Source organism: Chiloscyllium plagiosum, chromosome 25, assembly GCF_004010195.1.
Source record: "Chiloscyllium plagiosum isolate BGI_BamShark_2017 chromosome 25, ASM401019v2, whole genome shotgun sequence".
Classification (NCBI taxonomy): domain Eukaryota; kingdom Metazoa; phylum Chordata; class Chondrichthyes; order Orectolobiformes; family Hemiscylliidae; genus Chiloscyllium; species Chiloscyllium plagiosum.
In genome coordinates, this window is record NC_057734.1 from 47,758,848 (window position 1) to 47,780,187 (window position 21,340).

A 21,340-nucleotide genomic window follows, 5' to 3' on the forward strand; every position below is an offset into this window, starting at 1 on the left:
TGTGGCTGTACAGGACATTGGTTAGGCCACTGTTGGAATATTGTGTGCAATTCTGGTCTCCCAGCTATAGGAAGGATGTTGTGAAACTTGGAAGAGTTCAGAAAGGATTTACAAAGATGTTGCCAGGGTTGGAGGGCTTGAGCTATAGGGAGAAGCTGAATAGATTGACCTATTTTCCCTGGAGTGTTGGAGGCTGAGGGGTGATCTTGTAGAGGTTTATAAAATCATGAGGGGCATGGATAGGGTAAATAGACAAAGTCTTTTCCCTAGGTTGAGGAAGTCCAGAACTGGAGGGTATAGGTTTAAGATCAATTTTAAGATCAAATGTGCATTAGCTTTTCTATCCTTTGATTCCACGACAGGTGACTCAGATGAAGGACCTGGTATGGTAGATGTGCCTGGTCCTTGTCAAGTACCAGATGGTGCTGTGGTAAGAGATCCCACAGCAGGAGCGAAGATAAACTGAAGGGAAAGATTTAAAAGGAACCTGAGGGGCAACATTTTCACACAGAATGGTGCGTGTATGAAATGAGCTGCCGGAGGAAGTGGAGGCTAGTATAATTGTAGCATTTAAAAGGTATCTGGATGGGTATATGAATAGGAAGGGTTTAGAGGGATATGGGCCAAATGCTGGAAAATGGACTGGATTGATTTAGGATATCTAATCAGCATGGATGAGTTGGACCAAAGGGTCTGTTTCCCTGCTGTACATCTGACTCTATGGCTGCATGAAGGTGGAAGAGAGAAAGGAGAAAAAATTCACTTTGTGAAATAATGACTCCTTGGTCCAAAAGTTTGAGATGTAGAAGTCTTCTGATTACTGAAGATACAGCCAAGAAGTGGCAGAATGGTGGCTCAGTTGTTAGCACTACTGCCTCACAGTGTCAGGGACCTGGGTTCAATTCTACCCTTGAATGACCGACTGTGCAAACTCATTGTCTACATGGGTTTCCTCCGGGTGCTCCAGTTTCCTCCCACAGTACGAGGATGTGCAGGTTAGATTGGCCATATTAAATTGCCCGCAGAGTCTAAGTTGATTGGTGTACGTGGAAATGTGGAGATCGAGATAGGGGCTAGGTCTGGGTGGGATGCTCTATGGAGGGTCGATGTGGACTCAGTGGACTGAATGGTGTTTTTTCATACTGTTGGGACCCTATGAAGAGGACCTATGGAATTGCATTGTTTGGTTTACAAAGGTCTTTGTGTAAAACAGATGTTGTAAAGCATATTTTCAATCTGGCATGAATGAAATATGGAACCTTAAATGTGTGATAGGTGCATAGGAGCAGGAGTAGGACATTCAGCCCCGCGAGCCTGTTCCACCATTCATTTCGATCATGTCTGATATGTAGCCAAACTTTATATATCTGCCTTTGGCCTATATTCCTTAATACATTTCTTTAACAAAAACTAATCTATATTAGATTTAAAATTAACAACAAATGGAGCATCCACTGCTAATTCTGGAAGAGTTCCAAACTTCTTCTACCCTTTGTCAATAGATCTTTAATACAGTTCTCCACTCTCATTCAGTTGCTTCTTAACAACTTTGTATGAGTAAAGCTGTTGTTTCAGTTGCTTGGGATAATGCCTCATCACATCCTGTCACCAGATACAATCTCATTGTGGGATGTTGACATTGTAAATGCTGAGCTGTCCGATTTTCTGTTTCTCTCATTTAGTGCTCCCGGATATTTCTGTATTGTAAATTAAAAACTGAGTTCATGTGTTTTTTTTTAAAAGATAAATCTTTACTTTTCAAACAACCGATATGTCCCTTGGTTGCTAGTGCTCTATTCCAAGCCTGCTGCTGTTCTGAGTGTGAAAATTTCTATTCATTAGAGCACAAAAATGCTGCAGTGAAAATCCATATGCACAGAGCACTATTACAATGCAAGAAAAGAGAATGTGTTAAGGAGCAAATATGGATGGCACCTCATAGTGTTTCATGGTGTCCGCCTGGACTTAAGTATTCTAATGAAACTTTTGGGATATGGCATTAATTAATGCATAAAAGTTCAGGCCTCATTTACCGTAAGATACATTTAATTCTAGACCTTTTGGAATATGTCCAAGGAATTTGTGTCTGATGTTGAGTTGTACAGTATAAAAAAGCCACTCAGCCCACCATGCCTGTGGCCACCTCTTTGAAAGAACTGTACAAATATTTCCACTTGTTCTTTTATCCTGCCTATTTGTTCATTTTTAAAGATATATCCAATTCCCTTCAGTGGGAGCAGGTGGAAGGAAAGTTGATTCATCAGAGACAGTGCACAAACCTCAAATACCACATCTGCCTGATACATCAAGCTGCCCTGCCCGGCATGTGGTAGGGTCTACAGGTTGCATTGTTCTTGTCAGCCATCTCCCAAGCCATTTGGCAGCAAGTCATCCTCAATCCAGGCAGGCTGACTAAGAGGAGAACACTGTTTGTTTGAAAGGTCACACTGCAATGATTTACTAAGATTCCTTAGCATATTCCAAACCCACACCTACTTCTGACTAGAAGAACCAAGGCAGCAGGTACATTGAAATGCACTACCTGCAGGTTCCCCTATGTGCCACTCACCCTCCAGATTTGGAAGAATATTGCATTCCTTCCTGGAATTCCCTCTCTAAAAGCAGATGTACCTACACCAAATGGATTGCCACAGATTAAGGAGACAGCTCAACACCACCTTCTAAAGTCATGATGAAGGACTTTTGCCCAAAACGTTGATTTTCCTGCTCCTCGGATGCTGCCTGCTGTGCTTTTCCAGCACCACTCTAATCTAGACTGATTTCCAGACTCTGCAGTCCTTTTGCCTACCACCTTCTCAAGGGCAATTAGAGACGGGTGATACGTTGCTGACCCAGCCCATGTTCCTGAGTTAATAAAAAGATGCTTTGCTTGCTGAAAGATTAATAACCGAGTGAGTGTGCTCATTTCACAGGTCTTATTAAGTTATATGACCTGTAGGAAGGTGGGATTTTTATGTGGTCGCTTGTAGTAACTGTCACAGTTAGGTAAGTTTTTAGGGATGGGAATTGACCAGAATTCTTCATAGGAAGAGTAGCCAATTGATCTACAAGTGAAACTTATGACCTTCAAGGAGCAATTTTGAAAAGAAAATGGAAATGTTAAATAAGCTTGAATTTGTTTTCTATTTAGTAGATGTAGGATAATAGTTTGGGTGCAAGAGCCTGGGTGATTTTTTTTTTAAAGAAGTGCTTGCTAAATTGGCATTTCCTGGGCTTAAACCGCGATAGCTGAGATGAGGAGAGGGGCTGTCTGCATGAAAGTAGGAGGAGAGCGCTCTCTTCCTCAGTCTGACACACAGCAAGCGGCTCAGGGCTGTTCAGTCTCCCTCTGGTGTTAGTGCTACACTGGATACGGCGGAGCGTGGGTGAGTCTGTCTGTCTGCCGGCACCGGCCATCCCTTTGGAAAATAAGAGAGCCGCAGGGTTGACGGTAGCGAGGGTGTGGGGGGGTGGGGGTGGGGAGGGTGCAGCTCAGGAAGCCCTTTGAATAAAGACAGAGAAAGAAAGAGCTTAGTGTTATCCGAGGGGTGGGGGACTATTCCCTCCGCCCCTTCCCTCTCAACATTTCTGACAGAACAAATTAGACCAAATGTCTTCAGAAACGCCGCAGGCTTTTATTTTCTGCAAAAGGAAAATTAAAATTGAACTGAGGTGTAAGCACTTTGAAATACCTTTGTTTGAAAAATATATATAAAACAGCTACATTCAAAATGGTGACATTGGAAATGCTGATTCTCGCCAGCTATTGTGTGCACTGAACAAAGAGGCTGTTTAATAGTTTATACTGGAGACGGGGTTTGGGGAAGGGGGGATGATTAGTCAAAAACGGAATATTTATTGGGTAATCGACTGAAACCGCACGGTTTATTAAACGATGGCGCGATGATACGGTGAAAATGAACACTGTGAAAAGCGAGTAATTCAAAGTAGGTTTCTGAATGCACTCTGCCGTGCCCGTTGGGTTGGGTTGTGCAGCCGCCTGCACTACCAGAGAGATTGGTTTGAATGAGGAGGGCTGGCCATTTGGTTTCGCCCTGACAGAATACCGGCTCTGGGCCCCCCCCCCGTCAGAGCATCCGGCTGCTTTCTTGCACTAACCCCCACTGTCTGTCACCCTCGGGAATCCCAGTGCTGACCCTTTTGCCCTACGGTTGAGCCATGTTTGAGAATATTGTCCCCCTCCCCCATGTGCATTTTTAAGTGTGTAACAGCTGTTAATCTCAGGTTTCCCTTTCCAAAGCATTCATTCTCTGCTCTCACAGACTATACAGGGGCTAGAAAAATGCCCCTTTTTGATATCTCCAGACAGCAAAGTCATGCTCTGCAAAATTACCATAACTATGCACTGAGTATTCTGGTTCCCTGATATATCTCAGGCTACCACAGTTCTTGCAGGGTTCAGACAATAACTACCATGTATAAATGTTAATAACAAAACGTTTGTTTAGATTACAACTATTGTTGAGATGCAACAGACAATTTTGACAATATTTTCCTGACATTTATTCACTTGTTCATCTTAAATAAATGTACTTAACCATTACTAGGTCTACAATGAGGTCTGATGTTGTGATGCATCATTACTTATGAAGACTGGAAAAGAGATATTGCAGTAGCCAAAATAATTAATGAGAAATGCAAAATGTGACTATTCCCAGTGAAAAAAGATGCTGTCGAAAGCCAAGGGATGTCGGATCTTCTTTTAAAAGTGGTAATACCCTAGAGCTGAAATGAAAGATTGAAGCAATCCAAAAATCCAGTGTTCATGAGCAAAAGCTCGTTGGTGTACCCTAGAACTATGGGAAGCTAGGGAAGTGATTGCTGGCCCCTTGTTGAGATATTTGTATCATCAAGAGTCACAGGAGAGTTGCCGGAAGACTGAAAGTTGGCTAACATGCCACTGTTTAAGAAAGGTGGTAAGGACAAGCCAGGGAACTATCGATCAGTGAGCAAGCTGTTGGAGGGAATCTTGAGGGACAGGATGAACATGTATTTGGAATGGCAAGGACTGATTAGGGATAGTCAGCAGGCTTTGTGCGTGGGAAATCATGTGTCTCAAACTTGATTGAGAAACAAAGAGGATTGATATGGGCAGAGTGGTAAATGTGATCTATATGGACTTCAGTAAGGCATTCAACAAGATTCCCCATGAGAGACTGGTTAGCAAGATTAGATCTCATGGAATACAGGGAGAGCCAGCCATTTGCATACAGAACTGCCTTGAAGGTGGAAGACAGAGGGTGGTGGTGGAGGGTTGTTTTTCAAACTGGAGGCCTGTGACCAGTGGAGTACTACAAGGATCGGTGCTGAGTCCACTACTTTTCATCATTTATATAAATGATTTGGATGTGAGCATAAGAGGTATAGTTAGTAAGTTTGCAGATGAACCAAAATTAGAGGTGTAGTGGACAGTGAAGAAGGTATGAGGAGAAAGTGAGGTCTGCAGATGCTGGAGATCAGAGATGGAAATGTGTTGCTGGAAAAGCGCAGCAGGTTAGGCAGCATCTAGGGAACAGGAGAATCGACGTTTCGGGCATTAGCCCTTCTTCAGGAATCAAAGTGAAGAAGGTATACCTCAGAGTACAACGGGAATTTGATCAGATGGGCCAATGGGCTGAGGAGTGTCAGATTGAGTTTAATTTAGATAAATGTGAGGTGCTGCATTTTGGAAAAGCAAATCAGAGCAGAATATATACGCTTTATGGTAAGGTCCTGGGGAGTGTTGCTGAACAAAGAGACCTTGGCATGCAGGTTCATTGTTCCTTGAAAGTAGAGTCGCAGGTAGATAGGATAGTGAATAAGGCGTTTGGTCTGTTTTTTTTTATTGGTGAGAGTATTGAGTACAGGAGTTGGGAGGTCGTGTTGCGGCTGCACAGGACATTGGTTAGGCCCACTGTTGGAATATTGCGTGCAGTTCTGGCCTCCTTTCTATCAGAAGGATGTTGTTAAACTTGAAAGCGTTCAGAAACAATTTACACGGATGTTGCCAGGGTTGGAGGATTTGAGCTATTGGGAGAGGATGAATAGGCTGGGGCTGTTTTCCCTGGAGCGTTGGAGGCTGAGGGATGACCTTATAGAGGTTTATAAAATCATGAGGGGCATGATTAGGATAAAAACAATCTTTTCCTTGGTGTGGGGAAGTCCATAACTAGAGGGTGTAGGTTTAGGGTGAGGGGGGAAAGATATAAAAGGGAGCCAAGGGGCAACATTTTCATGAGAGGGTGGTACCTGTATGGAATGAGCTGCCAGAGGATGTGGTGGAGGCTGGTACAATTACAGAATTTAAACAACATCTGGATGGGTATATGAATAGGAAAGGTTTAGTGGGATGTGGGCCAAGTGCTGGGAGGTGGGACTAGATTAGGTTAGGTCAGTATGGACGAGTTGGACTGTAGGGTCTGTTTCTGAGCTGTACACTCTATGATTGCTGACTGATCTTGTGCCAGCAATTTTTGACAAGATTTGTAGCTCAGGTTGATGTTAAGCATGTAAGTTAGCTCGCTGAACTGAAAGGTTTGTTGTCAGATGTTTCGTCACCATACTAGGTAACATCATCAGAGAGAGTCCCTGGTGAAGCGCTGGTGATATATCCCGCCTCTCTCTATTTGTAGGTCTTGGTTTCTTAAGGTCTTGTGCCAGCTATTTTCTTCAAATTAATAACCTTTGTTGAAATATCTATCCTGATTAAGCAATTCTGAAATGTGATTCTTTAATCAGTGTAGCGGTGGCAGTTGGTATGAATTCCAGAACCACATAATTCATTTTAATTGCCAGTATGTAGCTTGTGACTCTTAATTTAAAGTGTGACTCAATTGATAACATTCACTTTGAGTCAGAAGGTATAGGTTGAAGTCTCAATGCAGAAACTCAGGGCTGACATTAGTGAGGGAGCACAGCTGTGTTGGCAGTGCTGCTTTTTGAATGAAATGCTGAACTGCCTGACTTGGGGGTGCGATGTAAAAATTCCAGAACACCATTCGGAGCACAGCAGACACCTTCTCCCAGGGGCCTGGTCAAAGGTTATCCTTCAACCAACAGCACTGAAACTGATAATCTGGTCAATATTGCACTTTTGTTAGTGTAGACCTTGTTATACACAAATTTTCTGCTACATTTCCTACATTGTGGCAGTGACTCAGCTGTAATGTACTTTGAGACATGCTGAAGACATTGAAGCCTTTGCATCTTTCAGCCTATATAGCATCCTTCTGTCTACCTGCAGAACCATTCTGTAGCAGGTGCAACTTACATTTAATTAGTGCCTTTAATGTCGTAAAGTGTTTTTGAGTGCTATACAAGCATGTTATCATGCGATATTTAATATTTAAAACCCTGTAAAATATCAGATTTTAGATGTCATTATAAAGAAGTGGGGAGGTGGAGCGGTTTAGGGCAGATAAATGCATGACTGCCATTAGTGCAGCAAAGGAAATTGGAGATGTGTCGAAGGCCACAATTCAAGGAGCTCAAAAGATTTTGGAGGGTTTTGGCGGCTGCAGGCTGCCATAAAGACAGAGAGAAGCTAGGTTAAGGAGCGCTTGAGAATGTTAAAATGGAGGCATTGTTGGGCTGGGAGCCACTGCTGGTCAGTGGGCACAGATGAACAGGACTTGTTTTGAATTATGCATCCAGAAAAGATTTTAGATGAGCTGAAGTTTCTAGAAAGTGGAAGTTGGAGGCCTGGTCACAAGGTCATTGGAATATCACTTTCATATTCTCCATGCTCGGTCCTGATTTGTAAGAACAGAATCTGAAAGTGTTTCTCTGAATGCTTTCATGATTAAGTGCAAAAGCAAAGCATCTACCACTGTGATAAGTGGAAATCTTGGTAAGAACAATCATTGTTGTCACAGAGGATTCAAAAAAACCAACCTTTAATTGATTTAAAGGCAGTGAATTTGTCACAAAATATGTCTGTGTTTTTAAAAACCCTTCCAGCCACAATTCTTTTAATGCAATGCCGTCTTATGTAGCTTGAGTAATTGTGGAATGCATGAATAGTGTTTGTTCACAGTACAGCCTTTGAAGTGAAATAGTAAAAGAATTATGTTTTCTTGATCTAATAATAAACTTAGATAATAGTGGTGGCTGTGAATCTTAAGGAAAGCCAGTTTAAACAAACTTGTAGCTTGTTACAAAGTTCCAAATTTCTAGAAAATTGCCCTAATCACGCATTCTGATCTGGTGGATGTGAGCTTATCATAATGTAACAGAATGCAATGGAATGGAAGAAATATTTGGCTGGGAAAGTGGGAATCATCAATTCTCGTCTCTTGGGTTTCTGTGCTGTCCTTGCATCCTTTGATTTTGAGTTCAGCCCAGTTGGGTCTTTCGGTCACGTTCTCATGGTCGAAAGGTTGTTTGTATGAGACCCATTCTAGGGACTTGATTAGAATTTAGAATGGAGCTCCACTGTTGTAAAAGTCTTTTGGATGAGTGACTAAACCAATGCTGCACCTACATCTCAGGCAGCCATCAATAAATCTTTGTGCTATTTTGACAAAGTACTGGGTGTGCTGGCCAAAGTGTGTCCCCAGTCAACATCACAAAACCAGATTATCTCTCTTTTGTTGGTTGTGGGACCTTGCTTTATGCAGAAGCATCTCGTGTGTCTCCTCAGTGACTACACTGTAAAAGTGCTTAATTTGCTGTAAAGTGCTTTGAAATGTTCTGAGATCATTAATGGGGCCATATTCATCCAAGCTCTTTCATTACAATGTCTCAGAATTTGACGTAAAGCTTGTCTTCACAGCAACTCATGGGTTAGATTCCATCTTCCTGTAGGACCTCTCTTGATATTAACGTTGGGGAGGGCCCCAAAGCACTTCTATTGAAAGCAATGATGGGAGTCATTGGATTAATCTGGGGTCTGATCAGGAGCCAGCCTTTTATAGGAGTGCACATTATTGTTTCCAGAAGCACAAAGACACTTGCTGTTAATTCTTTGTGATGTTGCATTTCCCATGTTTTTTGGTTAATGATTACTTCAGGTTTCTCCTGGCTGAGGTGGCTTTGTTGGCCCTCTTGATAAAAATCTCCTCAATTAGAGCTCATTTGCATTAATGCTTCATGAAGACTCTGGTTTGGTAACTGAAGGAAATTCATACAGTGCTGGTTGGAAAAGTAAAGTAGAGATTTAATCTGAGCAATGCATTTTAGGTATCTCCAATTTAGTGAAGGTAAATTTTACATTTGGAAGGGTTAACAAAAGCTAGCAACAGATATTCACCCTGTATCAAAAGTTGAATTAAATTTAATAGAAATTATATTTTAATTTAATGTGACTCTTAATTTATTTAAATAAATCTTGGGGTTCCCATAAGGATGTATATGATTGGATTAGATTTCCTACAGTGTGGAAACAGGCCCTTCGGCCCAACCAGTCCACACCGATCCTACCAAGAGTAACTCACCCAGATCCATTTCCCTCTGACTAATACACTTAACACTTTGGGCAATTTAGTGTGGCCAGCTCACCTGATCTGCACATCTTTGGACTGTGGGAGGAAACCAGAGCACCCGGAGGAAACCCACGCAGACACGGGGAGAAAATGCAAACTCCACACAGATAGTCACCCGAGGCTGGGATTGAACCTGGGACCCTGGTGCAGTGAGGCAGTAGTGCTAACCACTGAGCCACCATGTCACCCAAATTGCTAAACAGAAAACTGTTGTTACTTATTATAAGGCTAATCGCTCAATCAGTTCTGCCAGGCAAGACCTGTTAGGCAAACAAGCAACCAGATTCAAATCAACTGCATTGCTCAAAAGTTGGGGTCATCCCTGAAGACTTCCAGCAGGTCCTGGAGTGACCCCAAAGCATTCCTGTTATAAATAAGCATACTCGTCAAAAATCTGGCTCGTCATCGAGCAAAGTAGAAAAAGGCTCATGTGGAAAGGCAATGAAACACATCTTGAGGTTTTGTAAGAAGAATGCAGAGATAAACACAGGACATTGAGGGAGCGTGCCATCCTCTGGACAGTGCATCTGCCCAATCCTTCCTTTACCTGCATGTGACACAGTGTGCAGGTTGTGCTTTGAACCTTTCAGCCATTCCCACTCTAATTCAACCAGAGTGGAAATAAGTCATCCTCAAAACCAAGAATCATCATCTCTTGGTCACCATGCTAAAGTCCCAGTACTAAATAAAGTGAGTTGCTGGTTGGCTTCCCGTGAAGGGTGTGTTTCCAGACAGCCTTCTCTTGCCAATAGTATTACTGAATTCTTCTAATAATTATTACAGAATCTTTCTTCCACTGATTCTCAGCCAGAGCTTAGCTGCTCCATTGTTGAATCTCAATACTGATTTACTTCTGAGCAAATTCCTACCAGTGTGTTTAAAGCTTTCATAAAAGCTTTGTGTCCTATCTTTCTGTTTTAAAATAAATAAACTTCATCAAATTTTGGAAGATGAGAATTAAAAACTGACTTTAATTCTTGCCAGTTTTAACATCCATCTGTGCAATTTGAAAGAAGGTGTAGACCATCCTGCACTGTCTGTTAACTGCTTTCCTATGATTATACAGTCACCGGATCATCACATCTCACGTTTGCACTTGTTACGGCGTTTTGCTGTAAGGAGTGGTTGAAAGTGACTCAATTCCACCTTTTTAAGGGACACTTCAATGAATTTGTGGGAGGGGCTGAGCTGCAATTGGATTTAATTTAAATTAATAGGTTACATAGTCTCTTTTCATTCTGTTGACTTTGATAGAAAGTAGTGTTTGGTGAAAGGGGAAAAGGGAGATGATGTGCTGTTTATGATTCCCATAGCCTTTCAGCACTGGAGCTTTCCTCACCTTATACCTTGGTCCCTTGTAGATTACAGGATAAAGAAAAATTGCTATGATTATTAAATAACTCGATCATTGTATTATGGGTCCACCAGTTTTGTAACAAATGCACTAGATGGATTTCCTGTGGCAACCTTGTTCCAGGTGTTGTCTTTAGAAATATGTTCAATTTTGCCTCTTGGAGATCATCACTTCAAACCTTTACTCTCACTCCCAGCTACTAGGGCGATCCATGCAAATCCTCCGCTAGCTCTGTTTGTCTAAGGCTAAGAGCGCAGTGATTGATGACTACTTGAGCTGAAACTTTATTGCTGGAACAGCACAGCAGGTCAGGCAGCATCTAGGGAACAGAAGATTCGATGTTTCGGGCACATGCCCTTCTTCAGGAATGAGCTCATTCCTGAAGAAGGGCATGTGCCCGAAACGTCGAATCTTCTGTTCCCTAGATGCTGCCTGACCTGCTGTGCTGTTCCAGCAATAAAGTTTCAGCTTTGATCTCCAGCCTCTGCAGACGTCACTTTCTCCTCCTTGATGACTACTTCCCCTGCTGGTGGTCAGTGTAGTTTTGGCTGCCATTGTGCATCGAGGATCTTCCCCATGTGCTGAAACAGCTAAGGCCTGTCCAAGGGGTGTCTCAGCATTCCATTTAAAAAAGGTGCTGATTTAACAATGCTTGCTCAAGATGAGATTTCAACAATATCAATTGAGCAGAATACTTTCTACAAAATGGCACTCCCAGGATTAGATTGCCCTTCTCCTTTAAGTACTCACTGAAATGTTTTGGCATTAAGACAATCGAAAACAATCGGCTATCTTTTACACATTTGAAGTGTATTTGTCTGGGAGACTGTAACTTTAAATCCCACAAAGAAAATCTGACTGCAAGTTACATCTACTCAAAGGCCATTTTATTAAAATAGTGCAGATTTGTTTTTGACCGGTGTTGCTTTCCTGCTCAGATATTTAAAGATACTGTTTTCCCTAATTGCTTTGGTTATATATGTGTTACTGTACCATTCATAAAAATACCATTCATTTCCAGTAGTGTGGCTCTGCCTGACGAGCTTTTTGATTTTCTTGAATGAGGAACACATACTGGATATAGCCCTATCTGTTGGTAATGTGACTCAAATCATAGCTGTTAATAAGAAATCTAGATGAAGTAAAGGCCCTGTTATACAAGACACCATGAAAATTGAATAAGAAAACAGATGATGATATGGCCACCACCTCTGGCTCAAAAAGTCTGGGAGTTACCTTGGACCAGAAACTGAATGGATTCCACCACATAAACACGCATTGTTGCCGTGATGAGAATGAATGCTTAAGTTGCTGGATGAAGTGCCAATCAAGCAGGTTGCTTTGCTCTCGGTGGTGTTGAGTTGCTTGAGTGTTGTTGGAACTGCACTCGTCCAAGCAAGTGGAGAGTATGCCATCACACTCCTTACTTGCACCACAAGAACAGAGGGCAAATGATCAGAAAGCGTGACCACCTAAAGGAAATCAGGGTATGATTGCATACTCAGCAGTAGCAGACACATAGGAACTTCACCATCTGTAGTTCCCCTCCCAGCTGTACACCATCGACACCAAGTTTTATCACTCTTCCTTCACTGTTGCTGAATCAAAATCCTGGAACTCCCTCCCTAATAGCACTGTGGTATTACAACCCATTCATTGTATCAGGAAGGTGGTTCACCACAACCTCCTTACGGTAATTGGGAATGGGCAATAAATGCTGGCGTTACCAGCAACACCCACATCTCTTAAAAGAATTTTAAGAAAAGAAATGGAAGGCTGATTAAGTCAAGTTTCATGAATTTTGGCATTTTGGAAAGAATTAGTGTGGAACAAAGGTGCCTCATTGCTTGTTGAGTGTACAATGTGTGTGTAGCTCCATGCATTTGGAACTAAGAAACAATAAGGCAGGTATCCATAAAGGAGAGAAACTGAAAACGTTGTTGCAGGATTGAGTTTAGTAGTGTGAGAGAGAATGCTTGTCAAAAACTGCTGTCTTTTCTCACCTCCCAATTAGGGCTAAGAGAGGGGTGTTGGAAGAAGTTAATTCAACAACATCTGCACTTTTTTTTGTTTCTGGATGATTGGTAAAAGAAATCTTCGGTACAAAAGAGCAAACTGAGCTTCTTTTCAACAAAAACATATTGGGATGAGTATAACAACCAAGGGACTTCATTGTCAAACAAAAATGAACACCAAACCACCAAGCTTAGTTAAATAGAAGTGTTATAAAGGAGAAGAGAGATGTTCAGAAGTTTGGTGAAGGACTTGGAGCTTATGAGCACTGATGACATAGCCACAGTTGGCATAAACAATGGAAGAGATGTCCCTTCAATGTGCCTGACCCAGTCATCAATGATGCCACTGTTATGCCTACCACTCAACTGATGCAGAGAAGGTGAGGTGAGACCCAGTCAAACCATTTCCTTACTTTAAAGAGTGGCTGCAGTAGTAATAATTTGCCTGAATTCTGGAGATTTTTTTCCACAAGCCTTGTTATTTGCTCAAAGAATTCTGAGATGTATTGGGTGATCTGAACATAAATAGTTCATAAATTGGTAGTTTAGCTGATTTAAATGAAATGAGTTATGTTGTCCCTAGGGTGGTGTTTAGAAACAGAGGCTTGCTATAAAGTCATCAACTGCAAACAGTACTTAAAGGGCCCAGCATCAAGTTGTGCCATTTTACATGCTCTTAACCTCATTTTTTGTAGCTTTGTAAGAGAGAGCCGACATGCATTTAACACTTATTGCAAGCGCAGAATGTTTGAAACCATTTCCAGCCAGAGGGCTGTATTTTGGAGTGTGGTCATGCAGCAGCCAATTTGCAGGCACAATGGGATTGATGGTCAGATAATTTAGTAGTGATGTTGGGATACATATTGACCAGGGCACTGGCAAGTACCCATCTTGTTCATGTTTAAAAAGTGTATGGAATCTTTTCTGTTCATCCTTTTGGACAGACAGAGTTAGGTTTTTAATATCCACTTCAAAAAGTGGCACATCTGAGTGCAATGATTGCAAAGTATTGCACTGAATGGTCACCCTGGATTATGAACACACCTCTGGATGGCAACTTGACCAAACTCTTGAGTTAAGAGTGCTGTTGCAGAGTTGCATTGACATTTACACCATTTTTCTTTTCCTTCTACCTATGTGGACTTTTCTCTTTAATCCAAATCTATTCTGCACTGAGCATGATCAATGCTGTAGTGCCCATTTTGAGTGGCAAGAGGATATACTGGCTGCAACAGTCCCTGACTGGAGACTCATGTCCTTATCTGCAGCTTTCTGTTAGACTTCATGCAGCCTTCCTTTTTCAGGCGACGATCTTTTGGAAGGGAAAATACCTGAATGAACTGTGAATGCTAGAAATCTGAAACAAAAACAGATTGCTGGAAACTCCCTGTTAGCACACTGGCTCACTGGTTAGCACTGTTGCCTCACGGCGCCAGGGACCCAGGTTCGATTCCCGCCTCGGGCGATTGTCTGTGTGGAGTTTGCACATTCTCCCCATGTCTGCGTGAATTTCCTCCCACAGTCCAAAGATTGCATATTCTCCCTGTGTCTGCATGAGTTTCCTCCAGGTGCGCCAGTTTCCACCCACAATCACAAAGATGTGTGGGTCAGGTGAATTGGCCATGCTAAATTGCCCATAGTGTTTGGTGCATTAGTCAGGGGTAAATATAGGGTAGGGGAATGGGTCTGGCTTGGTTACTCTTCAGAGGGTTGGTGTGGACTTGTTGGGCCGAATGGCCTGTTTCCATACTGCAGGGAATCTAATCTTAGCAGATCTTGCAGCATCTGTAGAGAGAAGTCAGAGTTAATGTTTCGGGTCAAGTGACCCTTCAGTTCCGTTTTTGTTTCAGACAGTCTTATGGAGTTGTTTTATAGTTTCCAGAAACAGCATTTAGCGGCTTCTGTGTTTTTTTTTCTCCCCTGCAGTAATTGAGCACTTCAAAGTAGAAAACATAAGAGGTTTTGATGAGCTATCACACAGCACTCTGTGCTCAACAGTCAGCTGTGACTGATCTGCCTGAACTAATAAACTAATCTTGTTGAAATGAGCAGCAGATTATTTTATTAAATGTGAATTATTTTATTAAATGTGACATTAGTTTGAGGTGTTGCATTGTCAAAACCTCTGTGCTGCATGCAAGGAGTGAAATAGTGTTGGTAAGAGCTATTTCCCTATTAATACCAGAATGCTAACATAGGTCCAGGAGCCTGGATGAGTGAACTAGGTGCGAGAGTTCTAATCCTCCCCAAGGCAGTTGGAGAATTTACATTTATTTAGTTAGTTGAGGTCTGGCATACAGAGCTTGCATCTTTAAATGTAAATGCAGCACTTCAGAATTGCTGTAAAAACCCATCTAATTCTCCAGTGTCCCTTCGAGAAAGCTTTACCAGATGTGGATTATATTGTACCAAAACCAGAAGTTAATGGAAAAGCTCAGCAGCTCTGGCAGCAACTGTGAGGAGAAATCCAAGTTAATCTTTCGGGTCCTCTGAGAAAGGGTCACCAGATCTGAAACGTTAACTTAGATGTCTCTTCACAGTTGCTGCCAGACTTGCTGAGCTTTTCCAGCAACTTCTGTTCAATAATGTTGGAAAACCATACCAGTAGTGGCACCTAGTATGCTAGTTGAAGTAACTATAAGCATTCTAATCATAGGCAGCTTGCTATTGATAGGCCTAATGAATCAGATCAAATTTATGCAGTCTTGCCACATCCAGTCACAAATGGTGGTAAGTCATTAAACAGCCAATCAAAGGTAATGACTCTGTGAGTAACTCCAATCTTAATAATGGAGGAGTCCATTGTGTCAGTGCAAAAGAAAAGACTGAAGCATTTGTGGCAGCCTTCAATCAGAGGGCAAATGGAATTATATCCATCTCCTTTTTCCTCCTTCCGAGTGTCCCACCATTACAAATGCCAGATTTCAGACAGTTTGATTAATTCCACGTGCTACTGATTTTTATTACTTCAAGGAATGTGGACATCGCTCCCTCGGCCAACATTTATTGTTTATTCCAAATTGCCCCCGAGGAAATGGTGGGAAGCTGTCTTCTCCACAGCAATCCATTCGGTATAGTTACACCTACAAGAGTGTTTGGGAGGGAATCGGGATTTTGACCGAGTCATTGAAGGAATAGTTCCAAGTTAGCATGGTTTGACTTGGAGGGGAACTTGCATCTAATGGTGTTCCCATGTATCTGCTGCTTTTGTCTTTCTAGGTAGTTGAAGTTTGAAAGGTGCTATTAAAGGAGTACTGGTGAGTTACTACAGTGCATTTTGAAGATGGTTCACACTGCTATCACAGTACATTGGTATAGCAAGCACATGTTAAATTTAACTTCACCTGTCACTTTTAAGTCGTAGAGATGTACAGCATGGAAACAGACTCTTTGGTCCAACACGTCCATGCCGACCAGATATCCCAACCCAATCTAGTCCCACCTACCAGCACCCGGCCCATATCCCTCCAAACCCTTCCTATTCCTATACCCATCCAAATGCCTCTTAAATGTTGCAATTGTACCAGCCTCCACCACATCCTCTGGCAGCTCATTCCAGACATGCGCACACCCTCTGTGTGAAAAAGTTGCCCCTCTTTCCCCTCTCACCTTAAACGTAACTTCATCCTGGATGGTTCCAGCTTCATAAGTGTCAGAACTGCATCTATCCAGGCTAGCTAGTACTTTGTACAGGGAGTGGGTGGCGAGTTACTTGCTGCAAAATTCCTAGTCTCTGACCTACTCTTATAGCCCCAATATTTAAGAAAATCATCTGCAGGGGAAGAATTGGGAGCAGAATTAGGGTCCTATCTGGTTCAAAGGAAGATGGTTGTGGTAGAAGGGGACTAATTATGTTAGCCTCTGTGTTGCTGCAGGAGTTACTCAGGATAGTGTCCCAGGCCCAACCATCATCATCACTGATAGGTAGGTCTGTATACTGACATGCAAGATCTGGGTAACATTTTGGCTTGGTCTGATGAGTGACGAACAACATGCATGTCATACCAGTATTATCCTGAAGAGTCCGAAAGAAGGGTTACACCCGAAATGTCGACTTATCCCCCTCCTGATGCTGCCTGGCTTAGAGTCATAAAGATGTACAGCATGGAAACAGACCCTTTGGTCCAACCCGTCCATGCCGACCAGATATCCCAACCCAATCTAGTCCCACCTGCCAGCAACCCCCCAAACCCTTCCTATTCATATACCCATTCAAATGCCTCTTAAATGTTGCAATTGTACCAGCCTCCTCCTCCTCTGGCAGCTCATTCCATACACCCCTTAGATCTCTTTTATATCTTTACCCTCTCACCCTGAACCTATGCCCTGTGGTTCTGGACTCCCCCACCCCAGGGAAAAGACTTTGCCTATTTACCCTATCCATACCCCTCATAATTTTGTAAACCTCTATAAGGTCACCCCTCAGCCTCCGACGCTCCAGGGAAAACAGTCCCAGCCTCTTCAGCCTCTCCCTATAGCTCAAATCCTCCAACCCTGGCAACATCCTTGTAAATCCTTTCTGAACCCTTTCAAGTTTCACAACATCTTTCCGATAGGAAGAATATGTTCTTCATGCCTCCTGCCTGTGTGTATTATCACCTCAAAAGAGTTTAACTACCACCCTATTAACATTCAATACAAGTAGCTTTGCTGACTTCACTTGCCATTTAACCTCCTGACCGTAAATTTAACTGGGTGAGTATTTATGTGCTGTAAGAGCAAGTCCAATATTCTGAAACTCCCAAAGACTTTTTTGCCTTACTCTCCTCTTGCCTAAATGAGTACAGTGGCAATGAAACTTAGACTAGAACCATACAGAGCATTCAAGTTTGGTCTGATAAGCGACACACAATATCTGCATCATAAGTGCCAAACCATGACCAATGTAACCACTTTGCATTAATTTTGAATAGCATGAGCCTTCCAAATTCTGAGGGCCCACTTGCTTGTCACCCCATCAATCCTTAAACTTTCACTCCCTCTATCACTACTGGACTGCAGCTTCAATGAGTACTGTTTGCAAGATGGACTGCTGCAACTGACCCCTCCAGTAGCATTCCCAATCCTAAAATCTTTAACACCCAGAACAGCAAGGAGAATGAGAAGACCTCTGTCCTTAAATTCCCCTCCAAGTCACACACCATCCTGATGTGGAAATGCATATGGTTTCTTCATGATGGTTGGGTCAAAATTCTGCAGCTGCCTCCCTGGCAGGACGGAGGGTATAATCATGGACTGTACTTGTGTAAGAAGATGGCTCAATGTGGCCTCATCAAGGCTGATTAGGAATGGACAATAATGCGTAGCCAACAATACCCACAACCAATGAATGAATAGAAAATGTAAACCAATCAACTCAATGAAGATTGAGAATTAATAAAAGTGAGAGAGACTCAGTAGGGAGGGCAGGGTGAGAGTTAAAGTATAAATATTTTGAAAAGACTAAATTTAGACTAAATCATCTAGAAATTCAATTTAACAATCTTCAAAGGAAACTGTTTTACTGAATTACTTGGACGTTATAGTTTTTTTTATTAATGTGGTTGAACTGATGAATGACGGTACGGTAAATGAGGAAAATATTTTTAGTAATGTTTAATTAGTTTTATTTGCGTCTGCTGAGAAACACCCAGTCAGCAGTTAAATGTGAGCAGTGTCCTTAATCTTATGTCTTTGACATAAAAGCCATTTTGATTGTAAGGTTTCAGTAGACATATGTAATTTTAAAATGTCAAGTATCGTTACTAGATAGTATAGGAAATAATGTTTCACTGTAGGAGTCCAATTAAAGTTTCCCTGCTCCAGTTAGCAGTTTTATGATCAGAAATGTACTGTGGTAAACTGATTTAAAAAATCCATTTTAAAAATTCTGCTTGACATTTCTTATAGATGTTTTAAATTAACTTGTTCAGACTTGTTATGACACTCAGGAGCAGGTGGGACTCTAAGCCAAACCTTCCGCTTAGAATCTGCCACTGTACCAAACTGCCACTGTACCATAAGAATCTTAAGACTTTTCTTATCCCCTTTGGGATGTTTAACTAGTCAGGTTCTAGTTGCACATAAAGGCAGAAAATGCAGGATTTGCATGCCACACCAGTGAGCATTTGAAATGATAAAAGATGGATTAATGTTTCAGCTATGTATCCTGTATGCATCCTGCAGAACTGAAACTTGAAAGCTGAGAAAAGTTTAATAATGTTGGAGCAAAAAGGATGAAGAATTCAGGAAACTTTCCAGTCAGGAGGGGGAAGTTAGTGGGGTGGATGAGGCATTCCTTAACGTTGGTTACAGAATTAAAGCAGTTCAGACCCATAACATCTTTGCTATCCTTTCAGTCCCTCTTTAAAAGTTACGATTGAATGTGTTTCCACCACCATCCGACATTGTGTTCGTGATTGTAACAGATGAGGAAGTTGGTCAAACACGAAAAATGAGCTAGTTTTTGCATGTCCATGAAAGAAGCTGCAGTTAACATGCAAATGGAACAAGTGGTTAAGGGCAAGATTAGATTAGATGAGATTCCCTACAGTGTGGAAACAGGCCCTTTGGCCCAACCAGTCCACACCGACCCTCTGAAGAATTTCCCTCTCTCTAATGCACCTAGCAGTATGGGCAGTTTAGCATGGCCAATTCACCTAACCTGCACATCTTTGGACTGTGGGAGGAAACTGAAGCACCCGGAGGAAACCCACGCAGACACAGGGAGAATGTGCAAACTCCACACAGACAGTCGCCCAAGGCTGGAATCAAACCTGGGACCCTGGTGCTGTGAGGCAGCAGTGTTAACCACTGAGCCACCGTGCCACCCCAAACTGCTAAACAGAATACTGCTGTTGCTTATTATAAGGCTAATCGCTCAATCAGAAGTCATAAAGGGTCCATGTAGAAACCTGTTTTGTTCCTTTACTCTTTAATGGCATATGAGTGACTCTGATAAAGCCAATGTTACAGTTCTGTTTTGCGTAAACACCAACATTGGTCAGTGCAATGTTTGTGGGACAAGAGTATGGTGTAGATCTGCATAGCAGTCCCAATGCATTGCATTGTGGAGCAGTAGGGTATGGGTCTGTACTTCACTCCTCGTAAGGTGTTGTTAGTGTTAGAGAGGTTTTCCTCAAAGAGAGAAAGAGAAAAGCCAGTGGAATGCATTTTAATTGGTAACAACAATTAGCTATACAGAGAAAGACAAAAATTTGAGAGAGGAGTCTTGCAATGTGATGCTTGAACATGCACCAATGAAATGTCATGCAGGACCAGTCTTCATTTTATAGAATGCTTGTAGTCCCAAAAGAGACCACTCTGCCCCTTTTTCCAAGGAGCAATTTGCCTCGTGCCACTCGCCCATCTTGCTCCTGTGGTCCTACAGATTCTTGAATTTTAAATAGTCAGTTTCTTGAACACTTCATTTGAGCCTGCTTCCACCTCATTCTGTGGCCATACATTCCAGATAATAACCACTTGTTGCTTAAAAATATTTTGGCTCATTTCACCATTGCTTCTTCAGACAGTGGCTTTAACTCTGCCTTCTGCTTCCCAATTCTTCCACAAGGAAGAGTTTTTCCCTATCGTGGAATGGTTTCTCCCTATTCACACAGTGTAGACCCTCTCCTCCCACTTTGAATAGCTCTATCAAATCTCCCAGGAGTAGAGAAATTTCAGTTGAGAACAGATCTAAGGTTTCCAATCTGTCTGTGTAACTTTGGTTGCAGGAATGAGGGGTTTTTTTGTCTTTTTTTCTTCTGGACCCCATTAATGCCATCACATTCTTCCTAAAGTATCCAGATTACTCTTACCTCTGCATTCTTCTTACCAAAGTGATTTCACAAACAGCAATGAGATCAAGAACCAGATTATCTGAAATCAAAGTGTGTTGTTGATGCTGGAAATCTGAAATAAAAACAGAATACTGAAAATGCTCAGCGGGTCTGGCAGCTTCTATGGAGGAAGAGTTGATGTTTGATTCTGATGAAAAGTCACGATTTGAACATGTTAGCACTGCTTTCTCTTTCCACCGTTTCTGCAAGAACTCCTCCTGACGTTCAGGTTTTCTATTTTTTAAGGAAATGGCCTGATTTTGTTTGAGGGAGGAATGTCGGTCACAAGAGTTGCTTGCTGTTTCTCAGCTATTGCTACATTATCTTCTATGCCCACCTGAACAAGTAGATGGAGGTTAATTTCATCACCTATCAAAAGTCAACATTTCTCAACTCTGTACAGCAGTAAAGTGTTACTCTAGATTTTAAAGTCAAATCCTTGCTTGTGGCTTGATTCCACAACCTTTATTTTGGGCAAGAGCACAAGCAACCAAGTTAAATTCGTTTTTTAAAAAATATCAGTGCATGTTGTGAAATAACTGTTTAATTGCAAGAGTTAACATTTTTGTTGAGGTGTGAAGTTTCTGTAAATCAATTGCAGTTTAGAAAAAGCTTAGTATTCCAATAGATACTGAGGAATGACTTTACACTTTTAATCTCATCTGGATGTTC

At 41.9% G+C, this 21,340-nt stretch overlaps 1 protein-coding gene across 8 annotated transcripts in view; it reads left to right on the forward strand.

Moving 5' to 3' along the window:
• The window catches only part of pisd (phosphatidylserine decarboxylase), a 124,646-nt gene that overhangs the window by 44,760 nt on the left and 58,546 nt on the right, over positions 1-21,340 (forward strand). Inside the window, exon 1 of one of the 8 annotated variants that reach the window (XM_043716115.1) lies at positions 3,294-3,386. The exons of 6 other annotated variants lie outside the window; for them this stretch is intronic. The gene's annotated coding sequence lies outside the window, so the exon portion shown is untranslated. Of the gene's footprint in view, positions 1-3,293; positions 3,387-21,340 lie in introns of those variants that run through there. One more of the 8 variants, XM_043716118.1, reaches the window with a different exon arrangement.